Genomic DNA, 10,360 nt, shown 5'->3' on the forward strand with positions numbered 1-10,360 from the left:
CAAATATAGACTATTTCATTAGATGTCTATTTTCCTTAGGTTTTTAAGCAATTGTTTTCAAACTTTTTTAGAGTAATCTCTAATAAATTTTAAAAAATTGTATGATACAGATTTTATATTTTTTGATAAAATTAAAAAAAAAAAAACTAAAAAAATTGTTTATATTTTAAATTTTAGTCATAATCTGTTTTTAATGCTTTTTTTATAAATCCGCTTTTAACAAGTTGTGTTTAGTATTGAAAAGTACATATCCTAAAATTTGAATTAAATTACTTTAAAAATAAAGGAGAAGACAGATATTTGAAATTCCAAAAAAATTGGTCTTGAATATTTTTGCTTTTATATGATTGTATCAGATTTTATTTACAAAACTTGTTATATCTAAATATTTTTGTTTTGTTTTATAAAAAGTATTGTATAGTATGCACAAAAGCTTTAAATATGAACTAATGCTAATTTTTGTAAAAAAAACTTTGGATCTCCCCTATACCTTTTTAAAAAAAGAACCTTTTTTCATTTTGCTGTACTAAGATATTTTGTAAAAGTTGCTGTTCTAGCATACTACATCAGCAGTTTATAGTTTAATAATGACTACTGTTTAATAATAAATTATATTAAGGAATATTAAGAATGTTTTTAAATTTTTTTATATGTACCATTTTCTTAATTTAACAACATGTATTGGTTCATTAAAAAATTTTGCACTTAGTTTTTAAGTTTCTATTTACTAATATTTTTTTGATAATATTAAATTAATTCATAAAGCAACTAACAACTTTAAACTTTAAAATATTTTTCTATAACATTTTTTCTTTTATTGCTAAACTTTTAGTCAATAAATTATTGAAGCCTTAACTTTATAGTTCAAATATATGAATAACTATTTAATGTTAATCATATGCAAAAAAAAAAACATTTCATAATTTTCAACAATTTATTAACAAAAGTGCTAAAAATTTTAGGTTTTTATCAAAAATTAAAAATTTCAGAATTTTTGTGTAATATTTTTTCTTCAGATTTTTCTGGTTTTTCAGAATAAATACCCACCCAGTTAACAGCAACACTTAACTATTAAACTACAGATGTGCAAAGTTTTCAAAACAAATAATAAAATAAAATCTTCCAAGGCTATTTTTTGCTTCAATCACATATAAAAGAATAGAAAACTATATTTGGTTTTGAGAATAATCATAAGACGAACCTAATACTTTAAAGTAAAAACTAGTTTAAGCTGGTTTAAAATTACTTTATAATTTAAAGCCATCTGAAGTGATCTCAACAAATAAAATATAATCTATAATTTTTTTATAAACTTAGAGAACTTCATATTTTTAATAAATAAAATTAAGAAAAATAATTTATTAAACACAGGTATATAATTTATCTAGCAACATTTAACTGATAATATTTTCAAAGCTGTTATTAGGACCCCTACACCATCAGGCCACACTTCATTTTTAATCTAAATCTTTTAATTTATTTACTTTATTTACTTATTTTTTATGGTAGAAAAATACTTTTAGGATTTAAAGAGCATGTTACACCATGTGTAACTTTTTACCTGCTCCTTTTAATTGACTATAAACAAAATAAAAAAAGTTTTTAATGATAAAAACAAGAAAAGTTAGAAAATCATGAAGTCCACTCATAAAACAATTAGATAAATTTGTTAATTTTATAAAAAATTATGGAAAAAAAGTCAAAAAGAATAAAGCAATAAATTGAAACTTAAAGTCTGTTTTTTGAACATTTAGTTGTAAAATAAGTACAATTTGCATACTTTTAGTTTATTTCAAGACTAACAATCAGAGTTCTTGACTTACATCAAAGGAGAAAACTATAACACTACTAATTCACAAATTTACTATTTAAGGGCATAGGGGTGGGCGGGGGGTTAACAACTTTTTTTTTAATTTTATTTTTTTAATATTGTTTTTACTAAGCTACAGGATGCTTTTTACAGATTTTTAAAATTCAAAATAATTTTTGAGATATAGTCGATCAAAGTTGGAGGTAACAATAGGATCCTCATGGGAGGCACAAACTAAAACAGCAAATAACTAATAACCACTAAAAATCTATCTCCTCCTACATTTTTGGAGATAACTACCTCAAATATTTAGAAAATATTTCTTGCAATATTTAAAAAATTCTGTCGGAACAACATTTAAAAAAATTGAAAAATAAATATTTTATAATAAAAAACAAAAAAAAAACTGTTTTTTTTTGTTTATTTTTTATCTAAAATTTTTATTTTTCCCAAATTGTTTCCGACAGAATTTTCAAAATATATCAAGGAACATTTCCTGAAAGTTTGAAGTAGTTATCTCAAAAAACGTAGGAGAAGATAGATTTTTAGTGAAATAGTCTATTTTTGCCATTTTAGTTTGCGCCTCCCATAAGGATCCTATTGTTGCCTCTTGACTTTGACCAGCTGTAACTCAAAAATTATTTTGAATTTTTAAAATCTGTAAAAAGCATCTTGTAGCATAGTAAAAACTATATAAAATAAGATAAAATTTCCAAAAAAAAGGTGTATATCCCTATACCCTTAAACAATGTTTCACTTAATTAATCAGAACTATTCATGATATCATTATTTTGGACAGAAATTTAACTGTATCCTGGTGTATGACTTGATAACTGAAAGTTATTTGGTACACCAGGTCCTTGGACCAAGCTTTTAGAGCACTTATTTTTGTTAAATAAACATATTCTTCAATTCCTCTTCTCCAAAAAATATTTCTTACCTATATTTAAACATGTAACTGAGGATTTCATTTATCTCATTCATTAACTGAGTGAAATACTGTTTTGTGAATAATTAGAGGTTTTGAACTAATTGCAAGTAATTGTTTGTTCAGTATGGTATATTGAAATGTTATTGTTATTCTTTCAACAAAAAGCTATTTTGGTTTCAACTTTCATAACTGGTTATTTCCCTTTAGTTTTTATAGCATTCAAAAAGTATATTTTAAGTATAAAACAAAAAAATATAGATCTATTTCAGACGAAAAACAGAACACAAAAACTTCAGATAAAGAAATTTATTGTAAAAAATTATCATTATTTTATCAATAAATCATAAAAAAAATTACTATTTTAACAAAAAAAAAAAAGTCAAATATATTTTTTACCTATATAAATAACAAAAGGGTTGATCATGCCAAAAATTGTTAAATTTGAGCTTGTCTCACGGCAAACGAAAGTCCGGACTTGTTCTGCAGACTTTCGCCGATTTTGTTGATTATATAAATAACAGTTAAAGTTTTTCCATAAAAGTTTTAATATACTTTCACTGCAACTCATCAAAAACTTACTGCAGGCATTTGAAGTAGAACAATAGCTTTTTAAGCTAAATTGATAAAATTTAGAAAACCTATAACGTAATTAGACTGCTGTAAAAAACCAATCAACAAAAATAATTTAATGTAGAATAGTAATTAACGCAAAAAACAAGCATTTTAAATTACAAAACGAAGCAAAATGTATAACACAAACAAAGACACTTTTAATTAATAAAATAACCTTGGAAACTTTTAAAGAAATTAAATAAATACACTTTTAAACAAATAAGGAAACTTTATAGTCAACGCTTTCTGCTTACACAGTTCTAGTTTATTTAAAGATATTAAGATTGCTTCTAGTCTAACCAAGTCAATGGAATTTGTACAGTTGTAAATAACCTTAAATCTTGATAAATCATAGTTCTTTGCACAATTAACCTTGTTAATCAGGTGTTCCGCTATCGAAGATCTTTTTTTCGCATTTATAACAGCTTTCGTTTTATTAAATGTTATTAGTCTTTTCTTTCAAAAAGTTTAATACACATTTCGTTATATGTTCATTTACTCTCGTTTTTAGATGGCTAGTATTTGTCCAATAAAGCATTTTTCGCGAAAGCAATTAAATTTGTAAATAATACAACTTTTATTAAGGTGGGATATTGGGTCTGTCAGTTCCAATCTAAGAACTGGTTTTGAAACAAATATTACTTTAGGCTCAACTTGGTTATAAGTCGACTGTGTTAGTTGTTGCACTTTCTTCCTAAATAAACTTTAAAAAAAAAGACTAATAACAAGAAGAAAGCTGCTATAAATGCGACAAAATATCTTCAATAGCAGAGCACCTGATTAACAGCATTAAAAAAGCAAGCATCGCCCTATATTAAACATACAACTTGCGTAAAAAAATCATTTAAAATATGAAAAATACTCTTTATAAATAAGTTTCGCATTGACTTAGTATAATAGATTTCATGTAAAAAAGTAAGGCTCAAGTAAAATCCACAACTTTTATTGATTAAGATGTTGTGGTGAAAAACCTTTGTTTAAAGTTACTTTATAAATGTTTGGTTACCATGCAAGATCATTTTACTGAAATACAAAATTCTAATTAAACTTTAGATAAGGCCAGTCAAAATAGGGCTTCTTATCTGAGCGGGAAACAAAAAAAAGAAAAGTTATAAAACTTATTTATACTCTTATTGTTTGAGCTAGTAACCTAAAAAGCTAAGGAAATTTTTCTAGCTTAGTTTGAAACAAAAATTTTTGAAACAGTTTGCAAACATTAAGAAAACCGACCATAGCATATGTTATGAATAGACTTCTTTAAACTAAGAAATACTCTAAAACTAAAAACCTATTCCTATAAAACTTTAATAGTCTTATATATTTTGCTGTAAAAATTTGTAAACAATTGCTAAAGAAAACATAGAATTTTAGTAAAACAATCTTTTTTTTTGGTATTAAACACCTTACATAAAGAACCTGTTATTACCTTAGTTTTGTTTCAAGTATTTTTTGAACTTTGATCAAAGTAATAACTTTATTTTTTTAAGAACTTTGGTACATACTACTTTATGATTACTGTATGGTTTAATTTGAAGTTTAAATTGATATTAAAGCATAAATAAAATGCATTTTTACAGCTTGGTCTTACTTTGTAGGCTTTTAAATAAACTATAAGCTGTCTTAATTGCTCTTTTAAAATAAATTTTGACATATAGCTGGTTAAGTTGGAGAGCACAAAATGACTAACCGAAAAAAATAACTTATTACTAAGTCCACACTTAGACAAACAGAATTAAAATAAAATTATTAAGTAGGAGTTTTGTAATACTGAAGCATAACCCACTAGTAGTTATTACCAGGTCGTCACGTGGGGTGGAACATTGGGATGGTAGTTCCACCTAGTCAAAAAAAAATAAATAAGAAAATATTTAAATAGTTTTAGTTTTGTTGCTTTTTTTTTGATAAACTTGTTTATTTTTTAAGTACTACATTTGATCTTCAAATATTCCTTAAGTTGGAGCTGCAACTTTAATCTGTGTTAATCTGCATTTTAAACATATTTTCAATAAAAACATTTTTTGTTGAAGTGGAAACCAAAGCAACATATTTAAAAAAATCACTAAAACTTATTAACTCTTTATTATTTAAGCTAGTAACATAGAATTTTAGGAATCGTGTTTAGTATGATTTAGAACACATATTTTTTTTTTTAGTTTGAAAATATTAAGAAAAAATTAAGAAAAAAGCTATAAACAAAGTTTTTTTACAAGTGAAACTAAAATGTATAAACCTAAAAATATTTTTTTTTACAAAATTATATAAACTTTATATATTTTGCTAAAAAACTTCGTAAACATTTGCTCAAAAATAAAGGAAAACATAGGATTTTTTTTAAGTAAACTTTTTTTTTGTTCAACACTATAAGGAACCTGTTTGACTTAACAACTTTGACCACTAACAGTTTGAAATTTTGTTTAAGTTTTTTAATTGTTGGAAGCAACTTGTAGCCTTGTTGAAACTCTAAAAAAAATCAAAATAAAAACTATTTCTTATGGCCTTAACACAGATTGAGTTTTGTTTTAAATCTTTAGAGGACATTTTGTTTTTGTTAAGTAATAAACAAGTTGACCTTGTTTTTCAAATACAAAAAGTTATGTAAAATTTTTCGAATACAAATAGATAAAACAAAGCTTTCGTAGTAATGTTTTTAAAATTTTTGAAAATTTACACATAACTTTTTCTATGTTCTTGAAGAAAAGAACCTTTTTCCTTGAAATTAAGAAAAACGATAAAGTATTTCAACTAAATACAAATACGCTTTTACTTAATACCAAAAAAACTTAACAGTTTTTACAAAGCTTTTTAATTTATAAGAATACTAACTAACAAATCACTTAAAAACAGTCAGAGGTTTACAATATTGAAAAAGCTTCATTTTTATGATTTAGTTTGCTTTGAGGCGCATACTAAAAAAGGGTAATTTTATATGTAGGTATGACATGTATATTTTTAAGTATATGTTTTATGTACTTTTTATTCAATTTAATATGTATTTAAACTAATATGTCAAAGATATTTGCAAAAAAGTTTGCCTAATTCCTCTTCTTATTTTTTATCTTGATGTTTCAAACTAACGGATTTTTTAACCCAACGATATCAATCTGCAGCATTCTTTAAAAAAGACCACGCAACGCCACTGGTTAACACTAGTAAAATAAAATATTAAACAGTTGTTTAATGAAAATAAAGTATCAAACTAGCTAAAATTTAATGTAATTGAATAGAAAAATTGTTTTTTTTACAATATATATTAAGTTTTAATAACTACGAATATTTATGTAGAATCAAAAATTATAACCTGAATAAAACTTTAATTTAAATTATACTAATGACAAAATGATTATAAAAAATACTTTCACGGTTGTAAAAACATTATAAGTATTGAAATTATATTACTTTTTTAATTATTACAAGTGTAGCTAGTAATACTAAGAGTTTTAAAAAATTGGTTTGAACTTGAAAAAATTAAATTGCAGTATGACAAATTTACATAGTTTACTACTAGCACGTACTATTTCCAATAATTAAAATCGTTACCACTAGCGACAGTTGCAAGAAAATATTGGAAAATAAAACTGACTGATTCAAACAAGATGTACCTTTTTTGAGCTGCTTACATTTACAAAAGTAAAAAAGATAAAAACAAAGGCTTCGGTTAAAACAATTTCATTAAAGTAGTACATTTGTTAAAAAGTATAAAAAATTGATTTTATTTGCAAAATAATTTTTCTTCTATCTGACTTCTAAGTATACAAAACTAAACACATTTTTCACAGCAGAAAGTTTTACAAACTTTTTCAATAGAACTTTATTAACATCGTTTCCGAAAAAATATTAGAAATATCGATTTTTATCAGTTTGTTACTTTGTATAAATAATATAGTAAGATAATAATATCACTAAAGTTAAACTTGTTTTGAAAACTTTGAAAGTACTGGATAAATATTTATTAATTTTTCTGCATCCATTACTTTTAAAAAAGGAAGAAGAGTCATACATAAACAACAATCAAGATTAATAGGCGGGTGTAGAGTGTTGGACAATTTTGTAAGACTTCTTTGTTTACATGCAGCTTTTTTACAGATACGTTTATCAAGTATGTAATCAGCTTAGCTTTGTATTTATAATAAGATTAATTCGCTTTTAATTCATTGAAAGTATTCGAGAAATATTTTAGAAAGTGAAGAGTTAGCCGCAAGGCTAAAAAAGTTTTAGATAAGCATTTCAAAATCAATAAAAAAACTTTTTCTTGAAATAGATAATAAAATATTGAAACTGGATCAACTGAATCACACTCTAGATCTGGAAAAATTCTGTTCAAAACGAAAATCAAAACTTTCCTGAGTCATCCTGAGTTAAAAAGTAAAAACATCCTGAGAGTTTTTAGAATTTCAAAATATCCCGAGTACCCTGAGTGTGTGGCAACCCTGTTAAATCCCACAGCAGGGGAGATTGTAACACTAATCACAGTGCTGTTAACCAAGTCTGCTTGGCACAAAAAACTTATTTGATGATAATTTCGTATCGAAACCAATTAATGGATAAAAAAATAAGGATTTTAAGATAAAAACTTCAGGTTGTTATAATTCAAGCTGTTTTGAAAACTATTTCAGCAACAGTTTTTTTTTAATTTTCTTTAAATGACAGACCAGAATGTATTTGAAACTACATGAACTGAAATTGAAATCAAAATACAAGAATTTGCTTAAGTTAATGAAAAAATTTTATTTACCATTATTTAATACAGTTTGGAAGAATATATAAACAAAAATTAATCTATATTAACTTGTTTTAAAAGGCTTACATTCAAAAAAATTTTAGATATGTCTTTTAAAACTTTTAAATGAAAAAGTGTTTTATTTGAAATTAAACGTAGTAAATTTAAAGAGCTGTAAACATAGTAAGAAGAGATAACTTACAATCAAACCTATATTATAGAATTATAGATCATTTATATAGTAAAAATATAATTAAGTTTCTTTTTACACGTACAAAAGTTTTAAAGATAAAACCATAGCTACTACAAAAAAAAAACTAAAACAAAAGTAATTTATTTTAGTTTATTTATAAATGAAACAAATATAAAAAATACACTGTTTAAAGAAAAAAGAAAACTAAGAAAATTTTTATAATTATGATGCGATTAAAGAATTTAAAACAAAAACTATGTGTTGAAAAATTTATTTATGTGTTAGTTTTTAACTTAAGTTTGAACGAAGACTCAAAACTTATAATAATTAAATATTGAAAACTCTTCATAACTAGCTGTAAAAATACATGTTATTGGTGTATGCGAAAGTTTACGATTATTTTCAAAAGGAAACGAAGCTCATAATTATAGTACAAAACTCAAAATCAATTGTATTTTAAGCTTATTTCATGTAAACTAAACTAGTAGCAACAATTTTCTAATTTCAGCAAAGCTGATATATTACGTCATTATTCAATAAGTTCGACCCTCAACAACAGTCCATGTAACAGTCCTCGACCAGTTTTTTTCCCAGGAAATTATAAATGCTTAGAATCCAAACGAGCAGGATTTCTGTCAGAAATGTAAAACAATAATAATTTTTAATACACTCTATTTATAAAAACTAACAGCTTTATGGAAGATTTAAGAAACTAATGTGTTGTAGGAAAAAAATCATAAAAAGTATGTTCAATGTGTATTTGGTAATAAAGTAATACACAAATTACTATTGAGTATTTTTTTTCATTCCCTTTTCTTTAACAATTGATTACCGCTATTTTAATTTAATATAATCTATTTTAATTTCAAAATAAATAAGTCAAAATTAATGCTTATGTACTATAAATAAATCTAATTTACAGCTGCCATTGTTTTTGTTACAATAACTTGAAAATTATTGTCAAATTTACTAATTAGTTTTTTTGCTATGCTTTTGTAAACAAACTTAATTCTGGAAAATTATTATAAAACAGTCAAAGTTTCAAAAGGTTACTGTGTAAATTAAAAATGTGCACAAAAAAGTTTGTACTATAAAAAAAAAAAAATTTTGTCTGCAATGTACAAATAGATAGTCAGCAATATACAAAAAGTACAAGGCAGTGTTTAAACTTTTTGTTTAATCGGTATTTGTTGCAATTCATTGTTCATTTTATTTGTTTCAGCACAAAATATAATCTTTTTGTTCTAGCTAAAATACTTTCAGCACAAATTAAACCGAATTAGTTGACAATAACGAAGTTTAACATGTAAAAACAATAAAGTTCACAATAGAAAATGCATAATTAGACTAAATTAAAAGATTTCATTTGATGCGGAAACTTGTATAATTTTTATTTATAGTTTTTATAGCTATATCAAGACAAAATATTTAGGATAATTTAGTTTGTTTATGTTCTTACAAGCCATATCAAAGTGTTTAAATTACAAGTTAAATATACCAAGCAGTGATGCAGTTTTGCAAGTTATAATTCAGTTCAAAGGTTTTTGATGTAAATATTAACAAAAACTTAAACTACAACAACTAAGTATATCAGTTATTAATATTTTTGATAACATTTCAAAACCAGTTTTTTAATTAAGAATCTGTTAAGTAGATAAAATTTTATGCATCAAGCTTATAAGATAATGATTAGTAAATTTTCCATTCATTTAGCTTAGTAACAATAATTAGTTTTAATTAAATGTTGAGAGTAAGACTTATTAAAAAGTTAACAGTTTGTAATTTTAAGTGAATTTTGTTTTCAGTTTTATATGCGAACGCTTTTACAATAAGCAGTGTTTTTATACAAAAAAAAAATTAAAAGTTATTTGTTATCAGAAATTGACTGAATTGTTTTGAATTTTTATTTCAGTTTCATGAATACTTAAAGTTATAGGTAAATAAACTAATTTATATTCAAGTAATACACAAAACAACAAACATTATTTCAAGTTCTTGTACAACAAAATAGTATTTTGCAAACTAATCTTTTGACTAACTAATTGATATAAGATGCATAAATTATTTACACAATGAATTTTGCTTCAAAAAAGTCAT

The sequence above is a fragment of the Thalia democratica genome, chromosome 5 (genome assembly GCF_965202585.1).
Source record: "Thalia democratica chromosome 5, ktThaDemo2.hap1.1, whole genome shotgun sequence".
In the NCBI taxonomy this organism is placed as follows: domain Eukaryota; kingdom Metazoa; phylum Chordata; class Thaliacea; order Salpida; family Salpidae; genus Thalia; species Thalia democratica.